The 24,889-nt window shown below is 36.4% G+C and overlaps 1 protein-coding gene across 1 annotated transcript in view; it reads right to left on the reverse strand.

Moving 5' to 3' along the window:
- LOC118735705 (tyrosine-protein phosphatase Lar) overlaps window positions 1–19,764 on the reverse strand; it is a gene marked incomplete at its 3' end in the record, with an annotated part of 988,245 nt that extends 968,481 nt beyond the window's left edge. The window contains 2 exon segments of the mRNA XM_036465626.1: window positions 18,597–18,754; window positions 19,121–19,764.
- Between the last annotated feature and the right edge of the window lie 5,125 nt (window positions 19,765–24,889).

The raw sequence follows: 24,889 nt of genomic DNA on the forward strand, positions 1-24,889 counted from the left end.
AAGTAATTCAGAGGGATAATACATTTATGTATGTATATTTCATAACAATGGTGCATCCCTGCACCGCGCACGAGCTAGAAGCGGGAGTTAGGTACATACAACTTCGCACGCTGTGAACCTATCAGGGCAATTTGTGTTTGTGTTTTTGTTTGCATTTGTATTTTTATGTATGTACATAGATATTTTAACAGCAGCGACAATCGCAATGGGGTACCTCTACTCAATGTCATAGATAAAGCAATTCTTGCGCACAATTTCGCCTTTCGCTACTTTCTTCCCCCTCACCATCACCCTATTTGTTATTTGGACAATTTTACGCTGCCTTTTTTACGAATTTTATTTGCAATTTTCATTTGCACACAACTGAATGGCTTTACATTTCTCGCCGAATGTTTGCTGTAATTATTGAATTGGAAATAAGTAAATGTGCGTAGAATGAAATGCGCTGATAAAAATGTGCTGCAATACGAAAGCGAATGATTTCCTTGTACGAGTACCAACAATTTTGGTTTTGTTTATTTTTCTGTGAATGTGAAGGCAGCTGGCAAAAAGGTTTACAGCGTGGGTATGGTACTTGAAAATTTATATTACTTTTCACTTGGCTAATTTAAAGGGGGAATGTTTAAATAAAAGTAATACTTAGAATGAAGGACCAAGTGATTTCGACTTGAGAGCGCGTTGAGAAAATTAAGACATTCGCAGTTCTATTCGGAGCTGGTAAAACACGAATTTTTTAACCGGTAAATAAAGTTGGAAGCGGGAAATTTAGTTATTTAAATTACAAAAAATATGTTCGATAAAATTCAGAAGCGGTGGGCTAGATGGAATTAATTTAAATGCATAGGTATATTATTTTCGATTCATTATTGATAAATTTATCGATCAAATTAGTATTTTTTTAAGTCAAGAGATGGGCGTTTTCGAACTGGCTGCCGAGATAGATGGATGTACCATCTATATATTAATACGCTAACATAAGAATGGGTTGAAAATAACGGCCAAAAAGTCGTTTTAAAATTTCCGTATTTGTGTATAATTGTTGTTTCAACCGGTCGAATTTGAGTTCTTTTTGCATTTTCTTTTACTTCGCATTTGGTATTAAACTTTGTAAGAAAGATAAATATGATGATGAAGGTATATCTAAGTGACAAAAAAGTGAAGGCAAAATTGAAGATAAAGACGAAAATTAAAACAATGAGAAATACCTACGAATTAGGGTAACTGAAAGGGTACGAAAATTTATTGAAATTTTTCAATACAAAAACGAAACAAATTCAGTCATAAAAAATTTAGTTATCGAGAGTTATTAAGTTACCGAAAATGATCGAGTCATCGAAATTTGTAGTTACTTATAGAAATTTATCGAGTTATCCATGCTTATGAGTTATCTCAACGTAACGAATTATTCAAACTGATCAATGTTTTTTGAGTTGTCGAAATTTATGGACACATAAAATTAGTTGTCGAAATTTACGGATAGTTATCGACCTAAAAAAAATGTATGGGATTATCGAAATTTGTCAAGTTATCGATATTTACTGAATTATCATTATTTATAGAGCTAAGGAATTTTTTCGAGCTATCGTATTGCATCGACTTCTTTCAAGTCTCGAGTTGTCGATATTTATCGATTTATTGAAATTTGTCGATTTATCGAATCGAAGTTTTTGGAAATTTCAAAATACATCGAGTTATCGAAATTTCAAGATTATATAAGTTTATCGCATTATCACTGCTTATCGAATTTTATTGTGTTACGAATCGAATTTTGTCGATGGCTTTCGAAAAATATGGAGCTCTCCAAATTTACCGAGTTAACGAAATATATGGAGGTACTCAAAGTTTATCGAGTTATCGAGTTATCGAATTATATCGAGATATATGTATATATTTTTGATTTATCGAAATCTGTAGAGCCCTCGAAACGGAAGGTTATAGAATTTTATCGAAATTACTCGAGATATCGAATTTTGTTAAGTTAAGGGATTTTAGTGTTTTTGAAAATCATTGAATTATCGATATGTATCAAATTATCGAAATTTATCAACAAACTGGAATGTATCGGGTCAATTCCAAGACCTTCCAAGGTCCTCCAAAGACCTTCAAAGACATAAAAAAAGATTTTCCGGTAAGTAATGTTGTGCCTTATAAGTACTGTGACCATAAATATATTTTGAAAATGCAGGACAATTTTTCAAAAAATGTACCTACATATAATTGCGTAGTATAAAAATAACAAAAATATACTACATATATACATTCCTCGTCATTTGAATAGCGCGCCCTTTTTTTGATTTTCTACCATACAAAGTATGCTTGACAAAATTTTTATATGGAAGAAAATGCGCAGCACCGTCAACAATTTTTTTTTTAATTTTCAAAAATTTTTTAAATGGGATGTAGACGTAGAATATGCGATATTTTTATAAAAAGTTAATGAATATTAAACAAACAAAAGGAAAACTGAACCTACTAAGTATTAAAAGGATGTGCTATTCAAATAACGAAGAGTGTATATTTCTTAATTATTAATCCAATTTAAACTTTTAACATAAATCTTATTTGCTTCATTGGTATTAATCTTTTAGTAATGAATATTTACAAAATTATAATAAGGCATATTACATATTACTTTACAAGAAATATGAACCTCTGTAAAGCAAATTTTTTAGGCAAACTTTGGGTCGTTGAACACGAAAAAAATACCAGTGGTTTCAAAGAAGTGTTTTCGAGATTTGTTCGAAAAACGTATTTTTAGTACTTTTTCAGTTATTCCTCAATATCTCATGAAACGACCAACAGTTCGAAAGGTATTGAAGGGCTCTTTGCAATAATATATATTTTTTGTGCAGATTGTGTTCCGTAACATCTAAATTTCTCAACAGATTTTCATTTACTGTAAAAAGAAAATGATTGAAATTTAAATTTTTCGATTTTGGTCGCTTGTAACACTTATAATTTTCATCGAAATCGGCAAAGTAATATATTTTTGTAAGAGGACTGTAGGTCGCTTATGTTGATTGGATAATTTATTCATGAGATATTGACGAGTAGGTCCGAAATGTACCAAAACGCTTGTTTGAAAAGAAAATTGGCTTGGAAAATATTTTTTTTCTTAAGCGATTACCACAAAATTTGTAGAACAGTGTTATCGATATATTTGATGCTGGTCTTCAATTTCTTGTCATCCATTGTGCATAACCGTACAATATTTAGAACGCATTGACTAGTTGAACCTTCAAAACCAGCCTACCCTTATGTAGTTATCAATTAGTTATCGACACTGCTTTTATTTCGATTAGGAAAAGTTAATTTTAAAATATCGAAGAAAATGCGGGACAAAGGCAGGACATTTGGAAAAAATCAGTACATTTTGGGGGTTCTCCGTTTTGAAAAACTACGCAGGACAGACCTTTAAATAACAGTACGGTCCTGCAAAAAACAGAACGGATGGTCACCGTATGTATAGTATTACTTAATCTATAACGTTATAGTTTAAAATCATCGTTATTATTCCAGTTTCATAATCGTACATTTCTCGGTCGAATTGTTAGCGACATTACAAATGGACGATTAAGATATGGATATAGAGAAAATATAATTTTTAGATATGTTTGTCGGTAAAACTTTCCATATTCAACACATAATTCCCGCAGTAGATTTAAGAGTATTCGCTTGGATTTTAGCTCAAACTTAAATGTATTACACTGAAGTAAAATAAAGAAAGTGGAATGTGTAGTGAAACATCCGTTGCGCTGAGCAAACTTAACACCATAAACAGTAAATGCTTGTATGCCCAGTAGTATTTTCTTTTTTTAGTGGTGCCATACCGATATACTACAGTTCGCACAAGTTCTGCTGAATAAAAAATTAACAAATTTAATGTTAAGTCAACATAATTGTTGCCATTTAATCAAGCTGTCAGCAGCAGCAGCAGCAGCGTGCTTCATTATTCTACACCAAACACACCCGCCACTCCCCCTCAAGCCCCAGTCAACACAGCAATTGGCAACTGTTGCTCTCTACATACATACTTACTTTATATGCACTCGCCTGCTTATTGTTATTCTAAGTTGTCGGTATTGTTTTTGTTTTTGTTGTTGCAATATTTTAAATTGCTACAAAGTGTATTGCACTCGCTTTGCTGTAAAACTAAAGTAACAGAAATTAGCGACATGCGTGCCAGGAAGCAAACGCAGCTGGATTGCTACATATGTACGTATGTAGATACAACTGCACAACAATAACAACAAACGCACTAACAACACCCACAACAATTATTTTTATTTTTTTTGCAAGTTTTTTTCTGCTATTGTACACTTGCTCACTAGGGAAATGGTGGAAGCTTGATAGTTGGTGGTCGGTCAGTTGGTTGGTTGGTCGAGCAGCTGGGCAGCGGTTCGGTGACAGCACTCAGCGCTTTAGCAATTAATTTTCATGTTGCTAGTGTATTGGACAATATAAACGTCAAAGAGTAATATGTGCTTAGAAAACAACAACTGAATCAGACACAACTAACCGGGAACAAACAAAAAAAAATGTGTTGCTCCACATTCGATTAGATTTGCAAAGTGCAGCAAGTTCATAGGGTAAGATAAAGCAAGGGTTGCGTTCACGAATTTATTAGGATGAAGATGAAAAAAAAAAAATATGTTAAAAGAAACATTTATGTGCATATGATGCCAGCTAGTGTACTGTATACACATTGCATGCCTTTGTGCTGATGTTCATTTGAATGCACCTCATGGGAGAGCGGTTGGTTGGTTGGCCCATAGCAACAATTTAATTAATTTGCAAACAATTGAAATAAATTAATGCTTTTAAAAACTGTTGCGAATTAGTTGCAAAAAAAAAACGAACTGAAGCAGTTGAAATTTCAATTGGTTAGCTAACGGCAGGCGCTCAGTGATTCGCCCCCATATAGCGAATCGGCAAAATTAGGGGAGTTATCGCAGAAAATTGAAATTTGGTGGGTGTACCGCTTCAGAATATGTAAACTAAGAAAAAATCGAAGTTTTGGCAATATCGGTGCAAGGACATGACTACCTCCCTTATATCCTTAATTTTAAAAGTTTAATTTTAACTAAAATTATAAACAGAATAAGGCGAAAATTGGTAGCTGTCTCTAAAATTATGCCCTCAAGCTGTGTGGCAAATTTCGGTTCGTTCCGTGCAAGGACATGACTACCTCCCATGTATGCTTTTCTCAAAAACTAGATTTTAGCCACATTTTTGATCTTGTGTGTCTTTTAAAATGTTTTTCTCAACTTTTTTGAATTCATTCAAAATTTTTTTTTTTTTTTTTTGGTTTTTAGACGTGCATGGGAAAATCGCACATGCCTTATATTTTTATGACTGGCTTCTAAGGCTTCTTCGGACAAACAAAGCCGACTTCAATTCTCATAAAAAATTAAGAGTACCGTTATTTTCTTCATGATCCAATGATCAGATCTAAACGAAATTAGTATGGGACCACCTCTGAGGTACCACCTTTATATACCCGAGCGCACTTGTGCACAAGGATATATTAATTTTGTTCACATAACGGTTGTATGTAACAGCCAAAACGAATCGAGATATATATATATATATATATATAAAGTATACATAAATGCTCAGAATGAATAGAGAAGTCGATTAAGCCATGTCTGTCTGTCCGTCCGTCTGTCCGTCTGTCCGTCTGTCCGTCCGTCCGTGTACACGATAACTCGAGCAAAAATTGAGATATCTCAACGAAATTTGGTATGTAGGTTTCCCGTAATCCAAGGTAGGTTGGTATTGAAAATGGGCGAAATCGGACTGTAACCACGCCCACTTCCCATATAACGGTAATTTCCAGAAATACGAAAAATGCGATATTTTAGTAACTACTGAAGATAATTCACTCAAAATTGATATTTACAATAGATTTCAGACGAAAAATAAGAATATTATAAATTTTTGGAAAATGGACCTAGCCACGCCTACTTATGGTTACATGTATATAGCTTGGTAACCGCTGCACCAATTTTTTCCAAACTTGGCACAGTTGTTGGCCTTGGTACAGCATACTAAATGGCCGAAAATTTAAAAAATCAGACAATAACCGCGCCCACATCCCATATAACGGTAATTTGGAGAAATACAAAATCTTCGATAAATCAGTAAATATTAAAGCTAATTTATTCAAACTTGATGCTTGCAACAATTCTTTACCAAGAAATACGTTTATGATAAAATTTTGGAAAATGGGCGTTGCACCGCCCACCAATGATCACATATACATATGTGACACGTAAAGTTAAAAGGGACCTACGGTCAGAAAAAATCGGTTTTCACTTTTTCATCGACTCTTATAGTAAACGGGCCGCTCTTTCCAATGCAAAAAGCTTAAAATCGAACATCGGATTCGTAATCAGCGACCCCGAAAATCCCCGAGTAATGAGTTTCAAGCGATTCCGATGAATTTTCAAAAAAGTCATCCGCCATATTCGATCCGCCATTTTGAATTTTGGAAAACTAACATCGGATTCGTAATCAGCGACCCCGAAAATCCCCGAGTAACGAGTTTCAATCCATTAAAACGTTCAGAAGCATCAAAATCAGCTTGGTAAACATCAAAGTCGTTTTTTCTCGAAATCTTTTTTTCTGGGCGTAGGTCCCTTTTAACTTTACGTGTCACATATGTATATCGGTAACCGTTCTACCAATTTGTAGCAAACTCGGTATTTTTTTTGTGCTTGCCACATAAAAGCAAAACGTTAAAAATTATTGAAATCGGACTAAAATTACGGCCGCTTTTCATATAACGGTAAATTTCAGAAATGCTTGAAACTGCAATATTTCGAAAATTAAGGACGCTAATTTACTCAAAATTGATACACCCCGACTTATCGTGTAGCGCTAGCTTTCGTAAAGGTGATGAAACATATATTTAATACTTGCACCGGGTATTTAATGTTCGGCTCCGCCCGTACTTAGGCTTTCTTACTTGTTCTTAATTCAAATTTACAAATAGAATTAAAGAAAAAATTATAGTATCTTGTAAAACCAATAAACTTCCGATATTTGGGGTCATGCTAGAAAATAGAGCTTCGTAATTGTGGGAAACAGCGTAGGGAAGGTTTCGTCCCTACATGTGTTTGGAGAAGATGTGGTTCAAGTTTTTGCAAATCAAAAGGTCGGCCACGTTTCCGCCGTTGGAAGCTACATTCCACTAGCAGCGACTAACAAAGAGTTCTATATCCGTACGACCTCTCCTTCCAGTCATATTTCGTTCAATTTCTGGACTTCTTGGGATGCAGTTCCTTTTGCAAACAGGCATTGCTAAAGGTCTACCATAAAATATAGGAAAAAAGTTGCCACCGGTTTGAAAATTTCAATTCAATTAAATTGGTAAAATAAAATTAATATTGCAATAAGACTGTCAAAAGAAAGAGTTTTAAGAAGGCTTAGAGTCGAAAATATATTTGTGGAAGGTTGCCAGCTGTTTTAAAATATTAATTTGATTTAATTCATATGATAAATTAAATAGGGCAATAAGTATGGGTATATGGCAAAAAGATTTTTGAGGAGGGTTGCCACCTGTTTGAAAAATTTTATTCAATTAATAAATTGATAAAATAAATGGAATATTTCATTGCGGGTGTCAAACTCAAGAGGTTTAAGAATGTTTACTGCCAAAAATACTTTTATAGCGGATTGCCAGCTATTTGAAAAATTTTAGTCACTTAAAGTACTGAATTAAAACAGATTTGAAGAAAGTGCATGATATGTAGAATCAAGACATAAAAGTATATATTCAATTTCCAGGATTAAATACCTTCGAAAATATATTAACTAACGCCCTTACTTATAAACAATAAAGTATGCTTCATAAATCGAAAATTCATTTGAAAATCTCACTGCATAAAGTTCTTCAAATCTAGATTATTGTTTATGAATGAAGCCATACTCAAGAGTTTTGGTAGGGAGTAACAACACAAAAATACTTTTAAGACGCAGTCAAGCACGCCCTGTATTTGCTAGTGCTTTCATAATTTCTTAAGAGAAACTAGCTGGTTCTTTACTTTTTGCGTACGTTCATGGCCTCAACTTATAAATGCATTAAATTTTGTTTTCAAAATCAGAGATTCTATGAAGAAAAAGGAACCGCGATTTTGAGTGCATATAAAACGATTTTATTCCACTTTCTGTGGTGCAGCGTTTCGCAAATTTTCAAATTTTCTCCTCTTTTCTCTCATCTTCTCGAGAAATGCAGAATACTGCCCAATAGCTGGTGGTTGCATGTGATTTTGAAAGATACTACTTAAGCAACTTCTGTGTCAGCGGGATACTTCCGTCAAAGCAAATATTCCTACCTGCCAATTTTTACGTAGAGGCATAAGAAAAAATTAAAAATTTAATGGCAAGAAAAATGAGCTTATACATGCAGCCTTAAAAATTTCCGTTTTTCTGCTTCCTCAGCTTACTTGCAATTCCGGCTTGCAATTTGGCTAAAGCCCAAAGTAAAAGTGTGTAAAAGTATGCAACGCTGTCCGAAGAAATAACAAGTGCAATGCCAACGCCGATAGCGGCAGAGGCAAGTAAATTGACTGGGAAATGTGAACAGCTGTACGATGAGTAGCCGCATTTTAATTCACTTGTCTTGGTCGTCGCAGTGGCACTGTCGCTGCATCGACAGACGGCTACTTATTTTCTCAGCTCAGTGTATTGTTGCATACATACATAAATGTTTATTTATTTATATGTATACATTGTTATTGTTATTGTTATTCGTCTTGCGTCGTTACTCGCATACATATTTATTATGTTGCTACTCCTTTTGTTACTTCATGTCCTTTTTGTTCATACTTCTTTTCTTTAGTGCTTTTGCTGGCTTTTAAGACATTTTAGTGTATATACCTATGTATGTGTGTGTGTGTGAGTGTGTGTGCTGAGCATTTAATGATGTTTACATTTTCATCGCATTTCGATTTTTCGCTCAATTGATTTATGCAACTAATTGCCGGCGCAAATTCTTAACGAATTGTGATTGTGATCGTCTGCCGTGAAAATAAAAGGGTTTATTTACGAAGATAATAATGCTGGTCATATAATAGTTTACTACTTATGTAGTACATATATACTTCAGTAAGTATTTGAAGCTTTTTTTTTCCTTCTGCTGGCAACTGGAAAAGCTACTGTAATTTATGCATTATCAAATAAATACTGCATATGATGGCTCATTAGTAGCTATGAATTTATTTGACCCTTGGGAATTGATTACCTATTTCGTTTTCTTTGTTGAAGAGGGACGTGCGCCTTCGACCCACACAAAATCCAAAGTATTTGTATTGCAATCAAGCATATTGCAGCTTCAGTAAATAAATGAAACATTGTCTTGGGGGATGCATGATAGTTGAGTTGCTCTTAATTTCAGCAAACATTTAAGTATATAGCAAACAAAGTACGTTCGCACTAGGGATGCCCAATAATTTCGCTTTTTACGATCCCCGGATTTTTTGGATGTCTTTATCACAATCCCGAGATTAGTCCCGGGATTTAGATTTTCATTACTTTTCAACAACTTCAATTGAAAGAATTGCTTTTATCTCTCCTACCATAAAATAAATAATATATAAATGAGTTTGAAACCTACTTTTTTATTTAAAATTGCGTTTTTATTTTTTCCCTCTGACGCCAGGATTTATTTTAAAGGACTTTGTAATATCAAAGATATGATTAATTCCAGAACTTATTTGAAAAATTCGATGCAATGAAGCATAAAAAATGGGTATCAAAGGAAAGAGGAAATTTCATTAGAATTTAAAAATGGATTCACAAAGACGAATAGGTAATTTTTTTAGCTTATAAAGTTAGAAGGACGAAATTCGAGGAGTTTATCGAGTTTATATAAGTCTTTAATATATAATTTTTTCAAAAACAAATATGTATTGCGAAATTTGAAGGATAAAATTTTAAAAGGATATTTTGAATACCTACCAGTCCTTATGCACCAAAAAATTCAATCTGTTTATATTCCACAGAACTTCCTCTTTAATTAGATACCCATACTTCTTCTCTAAGCACATTTCTCTGAATTTTTTAAATCATTTTTGAATTACTGACTTCAAGAGTGAACAACTAAAAACGCAATTTTACTATATTTGGCTCATGGTTTCGCGAATATATTGATTTTTTTGTGTAAAATTTATTGTCGCACGGTGTTATGCATACATATGTGTAATTAGCTAGACATTTATAAAAAAAAAATATTAATTATTAAATAAAAAAGAGAAATAAGTATAGCCAATACTGGTCAAGAAAAGGAATTTCTATTATTGCCATCAGTGCAAATTACAAATCTCGGGACTATTTTCCAAGAATCCCGGGACTTTCGGGACCTAAAAAAACGGGATCCCGAGATCCCGGGATTAACATTCCTAGTTCGCACTTCACATTGCAGTGGGATTTGGTGAAGTTTGATTAAAATAGGAAATGCATTACCAGAAGTCGTCTCTTATTTTGTCTTCTTAGCTCTGGAAGCTATTTTTTTTTCGATTTTCATCTTTTTTTTTTTTTTTTGTACATAACTGAAAATATTTTCAAATGTAATAGTTTTAAAACTTAGCTCTGGAAGCCAGTTTTTTCGATTTTCATCTTTTTCTTTTTTGTCTTAACTGAAAATATTTTCAAATGTAATAGTTTTAAAATAAAAAAAGGTCGCTTATTCCTCAATTTGGTGTTACGCTATACATAAAGCTCTTATAATTAAGCAAGCAAGTGTAGCCTAAATGTATGCTTTAATATTGGCACTGTATGAAATTAACCCGCTAAGCAGCAGTTTAGGTATAAGATTTATATAGATTAAACCCCCTATTCTTACACAGTCACAATAGTAAGCGCATCATTGTTGTGATTATTATTAGATTTTGCTAAGGAAACGCTCACAATTAATTTTTTTTTTTTTTACAGCAGCATATTTGTCTTATCAGCATACTTAGAAGCGCAGTGTAAATCACAATAGTGATGCGATGAGTTTTGTGACTTTGCTAGAATAGGGAGGTAAGATTCACATGTACAAGGACTTCTTCCTAAAGTTGAGTATGTAGAAGGAGAAAGAGATAAAGGCAAAAATTAAAATAACAGTAAAGAAACCGAAAGATAGATACAAAGGAGCTAAATTTAAATTGAGGGTTTATATGTGGTTTAAGAAAAGACTGTAGATAGAGATCAGGATAAAAGGTAAAGGAAAAGATAACGGTAAAAATTAAAAGATAACTATAAAGATAAAGATGATAGATAGAGACCAAGATAGAGATAGAGAAAGTGATAAAGATGAAGGTAGAGACAAAAAATATATATCTCCGAAGAATGAGATATTTTATTATTTTATGTAGTGTTATTTTATGGTTTGGTATGTTATGTTAAATTAACTTATGTCATGTGTTATTTTTGTTATGTTTTATGTTGTGCTACGTCATGTTAGGTTGTGTTATGTTATACATTTTATAGCAGTAATCGTAAAACAAATTACGATGGGAATGTTCTCCTCTGCCGAGCTACAAATGAATTCAACCTAATCTCTAATTCATCGAAATCGACTTTTCTTTCGGGAACTCAATTACCTAAATTAGCCTTTTAAATTAAATACTTTTTAACTTTCTCATAGACTCTAATCAATAAATAAATACTAATAATAGTATAGTAATAGATTGGCGCTTATACAACTGTTAGTGTTTCTCCTCCGATTTGTGGCGTGCGCCTTGATGTTGACACACAAAAGGGCGATTGTATTTTTATGAGAAGCTGTTTTTCGTGGCAGAAATACACTCAGAGGTTTGCCACTGCCAGCCGATGGGCGACCGCTATTAAAAGACCTTTTTTATTTTTTATCTTATTTTTTTTATGTTGAGCTGAACATAGCTTGAACCCACATCCCACCAGAAAAGTGACAAGCCTTCCCCGCAGTATGCTACGTAAGGGGCATAGATTCTGCCCCGTGACACCCCAACTTTCTTTACATTGAAAAACACGCAGCCTATTTTAAACAACGCTAACTCGCCTAAGGGTGCGTTCACACAGAAAGCCGAGTTGGCGCCGAGCGAAGCAAGACGGAATAAAGCGAAGCTGCTGGCGTTCACACTGAACGAAACGAAGCGGAGCTTTACCCACGGACTCTGCTGCAAAGATACCACAAAACTTATCGCCAATGAAAAGCGCGAAAAATATTTGCTCAATTTTATTCAAAAGTATCGTTTGAATATTTTTATATCTGCGTTGCAGCAGCGTCATGAAACATAAAAATTATAAAGAAATTTTAAAATAAAAAACTGCTTTGCTTTCAGCTCCAAAACCAAAGCGAATTTATACAAGGTGGTGTTATCGGATCCGCTGATTTCACGGCGAATTTGTACCTTTTGTCAACATGGTGTGTTTGTTGTAATTTTGCTTTGTACTGATTGTCAATGTGCGTATAATTTGTTGTTGTTATTTTTGTTTTTGTTCTGTCAACACCACCTTGTATAAATTCGCCTTGTCCAAAACGCTTATGAAATAGCTTGCTGTATGAACACTTTCATATAGCTATAGCAATTTGAAAGCTTCACTCAGCTCGGAACGGCTTTGCTCGGCTCGGCTTCGCCCCGCTCGACTCCGCTTTCCGAAGGATATGTTCGTACATCAAGCTTTACCAGAAGCGTTTGTGACCTGCGTCATACATTCAGAATAAACATCAAAAATTAACGCGTTTTTTTTTTACACTTTATTCAACTAAAATTTAATGGGCTATAAAACTTCATACTCAAAAAAAATTGATTAAATAATTGAAAATTAGATGCAATTTTGCAGAATTTTCATAATTTTTATACAAATTTTTAAATATGAATTTATATGGTTTTTCTTAGATACTGAGCTGTCCTTTTATAGAAAAAAAAAAATAAATAAATATTAAGTAAAGAATCACCACTGTATTTGAATTCAACGCACTACTAACTTATGTAAATACATACATACATACAAACTTACATATTTTTCTTTTAATATTTGAAAGTGATTTGTACATTATTAAATTTTTCACAGCTATCAATTATTTGGATAATTGCTGCTCTTTTTCGAATTTTTTGTGCTGACCAAAATCTGACCACCGAAATGTAATTGAAGTGAAAAGTAAAATTTTAAAATTGAATTCAATGCAAATAATGTGTTGCTACACTAATTTAAATTGATTTGAATTGAACGGTAGATATGACAATTTAAATTTAACCATTGCGGTTTGTTTTTGAATAATATTAAGCTGGATTAAAATCTGATAACTTTATTTGTTAGACGAAGCTTATGCACACGCATAAAAACTAGTGTGCATTGTACGTACATATGTATACAATATGCAGGCATGAAAAAAAACGGTGTCAGATTTAATTTTAATACGAGCCGATTATTGTATGTTACTCAAATATTTAAATAGTAAATACAATAAGGTATAGTTTTTTTATTGATTTAGGATAAATTGAATTTTTTCAGTCATTGTGAATGTAATTTTAATTTAGAGCGTAGATATGGTTTTATGTTAAAAGTACACACATTATTTTGTGAAATACATATAAAAAGAGAAAAAAAAAGAAAAACAAAATGATAACCGCCAAAATTAACAAACGTTTTCTATTTTTCTATTGGAGATGTACGCACAAAAGTTTGTCAGGGGTGGCCGGTGTGTGAATAGACTTCTTTTAGTTGTTGCTAGAACCAGATGCTGGGGAAAAATGTTATCTAAGGCACTCCTACTGACCACTTTGACCCAGATACGGTAGATAACAAAACAGGCCACAAACCAACCATAAATACTCGTTCCCACGACAGCCGGTTCTACGTACCGGAATGACTCGGGTTTCACCCGACCAAGGGCTGTTGTTTCGGCGATCTAACCCCGTTTAGGTCGGCGAAGTATCTCAGAAGTTGTCCGTCCATAGGGCAACATTCACTACGCATTCTCCTACTCAGGGCTGGCATCGAGTCAAACCCTGGGCCAGAAATATACACCTGCTGTGTATGCCGAAGACGTTTACACCACAACTCCACCTCAGTCAAGTGTAATGCCTGCGAGGGGTGGAGTCACCTCAGGGTCTGCTCGGGACTACGGACACACAGACAGTGGACCACGTCGTACGTGGCCCCCTGTTGCTCAAATAGAGCAGCCTCCACGGCAACCCATAGTCCGCCCGTGCAGCCCCACACACTCACACAGCAACCACACACAGTCGCCACAACACAACAACATACCACAGCCACCACAGACCACATAACACACACAACCGCACCACCACCCACACGCCGCCGCCAACAACTCTTGGTTCCCCCTACAATCTGCACGGTATGTCAGACCAGAATATTCCGTAATGTGACATCAGTCAAGTGCAACACCTGCCTTGGCTGGTGCCACTTTAGGGCATGTTCAGGTCTGCGCACCACGCGAGATTGGACGGGGAACTTCGAGGGCCCGTGTTGCGCTGCTCGGTCGCTGACATCAATTGCGACGCCCCCCACTACCACCACAGGGAGGCAATCACCCCAGCAGCACACACAGCCAACGGCGGCAAGAACATACACCTCACTCACACCCCACATCACAACACGTCTCCCGAACCACATGAAGCTCCTCCAATTCAACTGTAACGGGCTACAGAGCAAGATTGAGGAGATAACCGCCTTTATGTGTCGGCATGGTATATTAATAGCTGCGGTCCAAGAGACGAAGTTGCACAGCAATTCAACTTTGTTGAATTGTGCCGGGTACAACGTGCACCGTCGAGATCGCGAGCGAGATAATGGTGGTGGCTTAGCGTTCATCACGCACCACACCGTGCAGTATCGTCTTATCGAAGCAGACATCGACCGCAGGGATACCACCCTAGAATGTCAGGGCATCGCTATCCGGTCAGGCGATGTCGAGCTCGAAATATTTAATATATACATACCTGCTGCCCGGCAGGATATCACCCTGATATAGGTGCGCTCCTCAGAGGTGAAAACCGTATGGTAGTAGGTGACTTTAATGCGCACCACGATCTTTGGCACTCAAGCCTGTCAAACGATCGTAGGGGAACAGACTTGGCTGAGCAGATAGACGATTCGACATTCTGCACAATGAACGACGACGCACCCACCAGGATTATGGGTAACTGCAGTAGCTCGCCAGACATCACAATAGTCAGCGCTGGTCTGATAAACAGCATAACGTGGCGACCTATGCTGACTCTAGCATCAGACCATCTACCCATAGTCATCTCGATTGATAAACCAACCGACTTTGCCTCCGCCAAACACCGGACCTATGTCAACTTTTCTAAAGCTGACTGGAAAGGTTACGCGGAGTTTACTGAAAACACCTTCACATCGCTCCCCACACCAACCGACGTCCATCTCGGTGAACGTAAGTTCCGCAGGGCTATCACTGCTGCTGCAGCCCGCTTCATACCGGCAGGGTGCATATCGGACCCACGTCCAAACTTCCCTGCCGAAGCGGCTGTTTTAGCAAATGAGCGTGATAGCCTTCGTCAGGCCGATCCCGGAGATCCCCGTATCAGGGATCTCAACGCGGAGATTCGGCAACTTGTAAACGTACATAAGCGGAAGAAGTGGGAGGAGCATCTGAAGACTTGCAACTTCACCTCTGGTGTGAGCAAGCTTTGGTCAACCGTGAGGTCATTGTCTAATCCGACGAAGCACGACGACAGAGTCGAAATTTCCTTCGGCGACCATGCTTCGTCGGACCCGGAGCGATGCGCGAGCTATTTTAGCCGGCAGTTCATACTGCATCCTCCGGTGGACAAAGCCAAGCGTCGAGTGACCAGAAGGCTGCACAAACTGCCAACAAATTGTGCCCCCCTTGCTTTCACTTGCGGTGAAGTTCAGGTGGCCATCGGGAAGGCGAAAGCCTCCAAAGCCATGGGTCCCGACGGTATATGCATGCTGATGCTGAAAAATTTGGGTCCTGCGGGGGTAGCGTACCTAACGGAGGTCCTCAATTTGTCAATGGCCACTCTCATCATCCCAGACATCTGGAAGGTGGGGAGAGTGGTCCCACTGCTCAAACCGGGGAAACCTGCAAACAAAGGAGATTCGTATCGTCCGATTACACTCCTTTCCCCGGTAGCGAAGACACTCGAGGCCTTGCTACTCCCGTACTTCACAAATCACCTGACCCCAGCGAAGCATCAGCATGGTTTCCGTAAAGTGCACAGCACAACAACAGCACTTAACGCCATAAACACTCAGATAACTCGTGGCCTTAACCGTAACCGTCCCTGTGAGAGAACGATTCTAGTAGCGTTGGACTTGTCAAAGGCGTTTGACACCGTCTGCCATTCCACGCTACTAGAAGATATAGAGGCCTCCTCTCTCCCACAGAGGCTCAAACGGTGGTCGGCAAATTATCTAAGTGGTCGACATTCGTCGGTAATGTTCAGAGACAAAACGAGTAAGCAGCGAAAAATAAAACAGGGGGTTCCTCAGGGTGGTGTCCTTTCCCCGCTACTGTTTAACTTTTATATTTCAAAGCTCCCTCAACCACCAGAGGGAGTCTCGATTGTCTCCTATGCCGACGATTGCTCGATTATGGCGACTGGGAATGGAATTGATGACCTGTGTTCGAAAGTAAACGGCTATCTCTCCGAACTTTCTCGCTTCTTCACTGCAAAGTGTCTAGCCCTCTCCCCTACGAAATCCTCCGCGACCCTGTTCACAACCTGGACGAAGGAGGTCAGGCTACCGCTGGGGATTCACGTCGATGACACACCAATTCCGACGGTGAATAACCCCAAAATACTCGGAGTAACTTTCGACAGCCTGCTCTCCTTCTCTGCGCACTCAACCGCTATTGTCAATAAAGTACAGAGCCGCAACAAGGTCCTCAAGTCGCTAGCCGGCAGTACTTGGGGCAAAGACAAAGAAACGTTGCTGGCAACATACAAGGCAATAGGCCGGCCGGTTTTGAACTACGCAGCGCCAGTGTGGTCGCCTGGGACTAGTAGGACGCAGTGGACGAAGCTACAGACCGCACAAAACACCGCACTGAGGACAGCGACGGGATGCCTCTTGATGACGCCTGAACACCACCTGCACGGCGAGGCGCAAATGCTCCCGGTAAAGGAGCACAATATAATGCTCTGCAAGCAGTTCCTGATCTGGACCCACAGAAGTGGCCACCCGTGCAGACAGCTGCTTGCAGAGGAGCCCTCGCCTAGGCACGTCAGGAGGCATCTATATGAATTAACGGACGAAGTCCAGAGGTTCATTAAGCAACCTCTGGACCCGACAGCCTACAGACAGGCCTTGAACGGCATTCACAGGGACTCAGTCTCGAGTTATGTAGACTCTAGACCTGTGAATGCCGTTCTAGGCACACCACCGCCGGACATTGACGAGACGGAGCTTCATCTGCCTCGGGAGACGCGCACCACACTTGCACAACTTCGCTCCGGCTACTGCAGCAGGTTAAACTCCTACCTGAGTAGGCTGAATGAGGATGTGCCTAACGAATGTCCGGCATGCGGAGAGACCCCACATGACTCGAAACATCTCTTCGCATGCCCGGCAAACCCGACATCCCTAACGACCTTGTCCTTATGGGCAAACCCCGCAGAAGCTGCACGCTTCCTAGGGTTACCGTTAGTGGAACTTGACGACAACGACTGAGATACCAACCGATCTGGGCGGGGTTGTTGTAGCCGCTACAACAACAACAACAACAACAACTCGTTGCCACGACAGTCTGGTCTACATAACGGGAACCACCCAGATCTATACCAGACTAAGAACTGGCAACTAAGCTGATTCCCCAAAAATGTGCGTGGGGAAATCTCATGCTGTTACAACAACAACGATTAAACACTTCAGCGATTAAAAAGCGTATTGTCTCCTAGAAAAAAATACTGAATTCCAAGATATTCTCTGGAAGTGTTAAAACTAGGTTCAACCGTGAATTTTATTTGACGGGAAATAGAATCCGGGAAGATTAAATTGATCTCATGACTCTATGCTCTAGTACCCCGCCGCCAAAGCTAACTACTAAATATAAGTACTTAGCAGCTAAAACAAAAACAACAACTAAATATAAGTCCAATGAGTTCAGTGGTACTCGTTTTCCATTTAAAATGTGACCACCATTGAAGGCACTATTAAAGCCAGTTGATATCAATTGCAATCACAACATTTATTTAGTTGCACAATTACCTTTACTTAACAAATAAAGCAAAATTATATGAGCAGCTAATTTAGACCTTGTCTTGGTTATGATAGCACTTTACTAATGGATAAGAGCATACCATTCGCACATGTATTGGCTTGCGTGCATAGCGCTGACTTTAAAAACTACAATTCTTGAGCATTTAGTTTACTAATTAAACTAAGGTAGGCACACGCAGTTGTTGTCGTACATTTTGTTTATAATGCTTTAATGCGTACAAACTGATAAGATAATAGAGCTGAATCCTAAGAGCAACCGGTGATACATGTACATAGAAGGCACTCAATCTAGGGTATGTTTATGTTTGATATCAGTAGAAAAATAAGTTATAATTTTAAGCGTTCAATAAAAACGCAGCACCCAAAGTACTTGAAAATTAGTCAATACATCGTACCTTTTAAACAATATTTCCCAACCGTAGAAACCGACGTATGTTCAAGTCGTAAGGCTCGAAGAACAAAAGCACAATTGAGTCAACACTAAAGCGTAATCCATGAAAAATGTTCAACACCCGGCTTTTTTCACAGCAATATCTATGTAATGCGTGGGCTGCTTGTATGGGATTAAAGGGGAATAGATGTTTGATTTTACAGAAATCTCACAAATTTTATTTATTTAACACACTTTACTTCGATTGCACGCCAGCACAGCTGCCAGGCGAAAATTGTACGCCAGCAGACACTGTAAACTGGTTTTCTTGCATTAGCTATTTTATTTTCAACTCGTTAATCTTTTACAACAAGACTACTTCATCTATGCTTCTTGGTGGTACGCCCACGCACCCCAAGCGCCTCTATACCGCCAGACAAAGTAACTTTATTTTGGCGTTGGAAAAAGGCGTTAACGCGACAAATTAGTAGAGGAAACTGGTTTTTGGCCCTCGCTGCAGGCAATTTAATATTTTGCACTAAAAATTACCAGATATCTTGTAGATTTTGACTGCATTTACAATTGGGATTTAATTTAAGGCTGCACTTGTGCAACATAGCACAGGTAAATAATATTCAAGCAACAACAATCAGCAGCCCGAACTGCACAAACAAAAGGCAGAAGTTGGCGACGCAGTCAACGTCAACGCAGCAGTATGGCTCCACAGTGCCGGCTAGAGTCATTCACGATACAAAAACAACATATTTCACTGGTTAAACGCCGTTATTTTTTGCAGACTTTCAAGACGTTTCACTTTTATTCACACAAAATACGTTGCACTATAGTTTAATTGAACTTTTCAATAAAACAAACTAGCATTTCCTCAATAATTCGCATGTAAACAAATCGATTTTTGTTAGCTGTCAAAAACAGGCGTTCGCGCGCACACAAACACACGAACCGTGTATGGTGGGACGATGCTAATTGGAAAAGCCGCCTCACTCCAATCAGCAATACTTGATTTTCTTGTTTTCAACACCCACGTGCATGCTTTTCAGCGATTTTTTCACTTTTACGCACAAGGTTTAAATTAAATACACCCTTTAAATACTTTTACACAATTTTAATGATAATATTTTATAGAAAACACGAAAATTTCACGGAGAACAAACGAAAAACGTATAAAAATTCACGACGAGCTTGTCAACTGAAAAAAAGTGACAGTTGTTTGGGCAATTATGCCAAGTGCGAGCAAGATGACTACATGCGCTTGGAAAATGACAGTGGCTCCTATAGTGGCTTTCAAACTGTTTAATGGCAGTGAATTTTGCAGCGCATGCCAACAGTTGATGAATAAAAAATTATTTTTGCTGCAAAGCAAATTTATTACAAGCAGTAAATAAATAACCGTGAATTATACTTTTATTCTTTTGAATTGCAAATTTTTGAGCCATTAAATTCTTTATGAATTTACAATTCGCTACTGGGCGTAAATTAGGGTTGCCAGAGGTACTGCTTTTGGGAGTAAACGTACTCTTTTTTTATTGTAATGTTTCCCTTGTACTCCCAAAAAAAAATATCTGCAAATGTTATCCTTTCTTGGTTTTGTATTTCTTTTGTACTCCTTTTTCCAGCTATTAATATTTTATCATATACAGGGCGTAAAATAATAACTGTTGCACAGGTTTTATTGAAAAATAAAAGGGAACTTTATAGATTTTGCGAAAAAAACTAGTTTATTGTTAATTATCCACAGATTTTACTTAAATTTTATTAATAAGTTTTTAAATTTTAACCTTCATTTGCGTTTACCAGCGGTAAACACTTTGAGAGAAAAGCTCAAGCGGCACGCAAGTCTTCGTCGGCTACTTTATTACATAATGTCACTAGACACGAATAAAGGCGCAAGCTCAAAAAACGACGGCGAGAAAAGACGCATAAAAAAACTTCAGCGTCAAAGACTCTTAATATACTTCGCCGAAGTTTTTCATAAGCATCTTTTTCCGGAAAATTTTTTTACGCGCCTTTTTTCGCCGTCAAAACACTAGCGCGCCATTATTCGTGTGTAGTGACGATATCTTATGTAACCATAGGCTAATTTCCTCCATTTGGCTCCTTTATACTCCGCCGTTTGCCCAACATAAGGCCTCATACTCAGCATTTGAAAAGACTCGGAACTGGTGACTAGGAGGCCATTCATTCGACCAACCCTATACCTATACAGTTTTGTTTTTTGTTTATACAAAATCTAAGAAAAAATACACCTGAAAAAAGCATGTACTTATCTCCCAAAGCTGGCAAATTGAAATAAGGATTAAAGTTTTAAATCTAATTATTAAAATTAAAGTAAACTATTTATAAAGTTAGCAAAAAATACTTTTTTTTTTGCAAAATCTTTAAAGGACTCTTTTATTTTTCGAATAACCTTTGCGACAGTTACTATTTTACGCCCTGTACTTTGCCATTCATATTGTGGCAATCACTATTTAGTAGGTAAAGTTAAGTGTGATAGTGAAAAGGTGTAAGCATGGTCGTAGGCAGGTAGGTGCAGGGCGCTCGGGTATAAAAATCAGAAAAGTTTTAAATTATAAAATAAAAAATTGCCATACATTCAGGAATAGCCTGGAATTCTTTTGTAGAATTTAGTTATTTATTCTTAACATTTATTGTTGCTTTGAAAAAGATTTCTATGATATCCGTGTTTGTTTGTATCTAAATAATGGTAAGTAATTTGTAACAATAAATTGCACAAAAAAATTAAAACAGAAATTGTATCCTTTTTTAAGTTCTGTACTGCTTTTTTTCTATCGAAAATAGAAATGTACTCCTTTCTCCGTTTCAGAATCTGGCAGCCCTAGCGTAAAGTGATTTTTAACCCGTGAAATAGCGTTGCCACCTTGTGTTTTTTTAGTCAGAAATATTTTTTTTTGTAATTTTGATCTCATCACAAAATTTAATTGTCAATTCTATTCAGTTGCATCTAGGAAAATAAATCTTTTATGTTGCGTGGGCAAAGTAGGACTATTCGGTAGGTTCGACTTCAACAAGGAAATTTGTGGTATTTTAATTCTTAAAAGGCGAATATCTTCATTTTATAATCCTTTATTACAAGGTATAATTAAATTCTTTCTGCACGAAATTGCAGAGCGATATTATTCGTCAGCATGGACTAGGCCAATTTTATGCAAGGTTTGAAACATATCCGCTTGCCTCATTTATTTTTAATGCAACTTTTGCTAAAATGCGCATCAAACACCTACTTTTCAAGATGATTACTTTTCTTTGCCCGTACTTCTAGCGACTAGAAATAAAAGGAAGAATTTAAAAACTTTGTTAAAAAAAATGGCCAATATATGTACACTTTCATACAGATTTCCAATTTTATTTTTATTTTTTCCAGGCGCCATCTAATTAAAGAATAACCATAAAGCATTAAAATTCAATGATAAACTCACCTCTATGCAAATCCACCACAAAATCTTCACAAATTCTGAAAAAAAATAACAAATATGTTAGAAAGTTTTACAATTAATAAATTCAGAACATAATTTTTAATTTAGGTTTGGTTCTTAATAATTTTTGTCTACTGTTCTTAAATATATGTACATTAGAGTGTATCACCAAAAAAAGTTGCGGTTCTTCCATTGGGATTACAAAATATGGTATATTTGAAAACTTTATCGAAAATATTTCAGAAAAATATTAAGATTTACGCTAGCTAGGCCGATTTGAATATATCTCCTAAAATGGAGCTTTTTATGAGCAAAAATACTATCTTAAAGGATATTTGAAAAAAATCTCCTCAAATGACAAAACAGCTTATCATAACAATGCGATTTTTATGTTGTTTTTTTTTTAACTTGTTTCAAAGATGGGTTTAAGTAAAACTGAATAATTGGGCCAAAACTATGCCGATTTAGTCTTATGGGTTATTTATTTGCAAAGAAACTAATTCACTTCCTAATTTAAATATTTTTTTTTTCAAATATCAACTCATCCTAATTCAACTCGGACTGACGCTCGTTCATCTTACCTTTCTCTTTCAGTCTTTGAATGGGTTTATTTTGGCGGAGTTATTATTAAGTTAAGTTTTTCTTAACCCAATCTATGAAAAAGTTCAAACAAATTTTTTTAAGTTTAAACTGTTTTCATCTTATGAGGGTTTTTAATACTTTTTATTCATAAAAAAATTCAATCTTTGGAGGTATTTTCAAATCGGTCCAGCACACGTAAATCTTAAAATTTTTACGAAATATTTTGGTGAAAGTCTTAAAATATAATAGATTTTATAATTCCAGTGGAAAAAGTACCGATTTTCTTTTGTATTGGGAGTGATACAGCCTAATGTAAGTACATATATTTGTATTAGACAGTACGCAAATAAACAACGTTCGTTGCGCACCCCTGGGTCTAAAGTAATTTTGCAAGGCTGTTTCGATTTTTATTTTTTTTTGATAAGCCATTTATATTTTTCGCCATATTTTTGACATTTACCAGTCGTATCTTAAAGTGTGATATATGGGGGGTTTTGTCTCGAGGAGAAATTTTTTTTGTTCAGAAAGCCTTTGACCTTAGTTCATCTCAGCTTTCATAACATGAATTAAAAAAAAAATACAGTAAAATCCAACAAAAATTATTCTGCCTTATCCTAAGTTTCGTCTGAAAAAAGCTTCACCCGAAAATTTTTCATCCATCGGAAGGTTTCTGAGAAAACTCCAACAAATAAAGGTAAATCAGCCTTATCATGAGTTTCATTTTCCTTGAACCAATTCACTTTTCACCTTTGATTTTCATGTATATACTATGGGGGGAATAAAAACTTTCGGATGGATTTTTTTTTCTTGGCAGCTTTCGGGGATTTTTGTGTCTCTACGGAATTCGTTTAGAACTTGCTGGAAATCATCGAGATTAGTTGGGTAAGTTGGGTTTTTGGTGTTTTTTTCTCGAGATTTTCTTGGGAATTTGCCGACAAAAACGTTCGACGTACACCTCTGAGTCTAAAATATTTTCACAAGGCAATTTCGCAATAAATTAGTTTTTTTTTAGGAATTTCGGGTTGCACTTCTACATTTTTCGTAATATCTTCGGCATTTAAAGTCATATCTTAAAATGTGATATATCGGTGTTTTTGTCTCGAGGAGACATTTTTTTGTTCGAAAGTTCATTCACCTCAGTTCATCTGAACTTCTACACATTGCATTTTAAAGAAAATTAATGTTAAATCAAGCAAAGATTTATCTTTATATTATGAAGTTTCCGCGGAAACCTTTCCAGATTTATACCGCAAAATTTGGGTGTAAGGTTTTTCGTTTTTATCCAGGTCTCTTCGAGTATTTCCTCGAATTATTTTTGGGGCCCTCCGCATTTTGTTGAGTGGCACGAGTTTTCACTTCAGACTGCTTTATATTTAGTTTCTTGGTTGCTTTTGGAGTTCTTTGTGACTCTTCGGGATTCGCTAAGATTTTGCTCGGAATCTTCGAGATTTGTTCGGTTTTTTTGGTTTTTATCGAGTTTCTCGACCGAGCAGGATTTTTGGGAATTTTTTGTGTTTATTGTTTTCGAAATGCTTTTGATTTTTTTGTTTAATTTTTTCTTGGGTTTTTATGGATTTTTTTATTTTTTAGATTTGTTTCGAGATCTATTCGGCAAGGTGTCTGTCCAAGGTTTTATATTTTCTATAGACTATTCGAATAAATTTTTTATAAAGTTTTTGACACTGACAGAAATTTTTTACGGATTTAATTGTATTTAACTACATCGAAATTTTGTTTTCTCGATTCTTCGTCTAACTTTAATTTTGCATTTCTTGGAACTTTAGGTTTGTTCAGCAACTCTCCAGTAACTTAATTTCTGAGAAATTGCTGTCATGTAGAAAAATATCCAAAAAGTACGTGAACGCAATACCAGTAACAATTTGGAAGTTTCATGAACAGTTGATAAATTTGAGATTTATTCGTAGCAATTTCATAATAAAACAATATGTATTTCATGTCTTAAATGTTTTATATTTAAATAGGTTTATTTTCTTAATTTCAACTATAAAAACCCCATAAATGATTTACTTATTAGTTTGAATTGAACACAGCAGCATGCGATCACCTGTTTTCTCACTTGCAAGTTTTTAAAAATTTGTCCAGTAAAAATTCGCAACTTCCCCTCCTAGAGAATAGGCATTTTCTCAGTTCTTTCCCGCTTTCTTTACTACGGAAAAGTTTATCCTTGTAATTTTGCGCCGATTTTCTTTTATTTCCAGGAATTTTTTAGGACCATTCAGAATTATTTCGGGATTCATGGTGCTTTATTTTTCGAATATTTCAT

Source organism: Rhagoletis pomonella, unplaced genomic scaffold, assembly GCF_013731165.1.
Source record: "Rhagoletis pomonella isolate Grant_MI unplaced genomic scaffold, Rhpom_1.0 Rhpom_scaffold_00003, whole genome shotgun sequence".
In the NCBI taxonomy this organism is placed as follows: Eukaryota; Metazoa; Arthropoda; class Insecta; order Diptera; family Tephritidae; genus Rhagoletis; species Rhagoletis pomonella.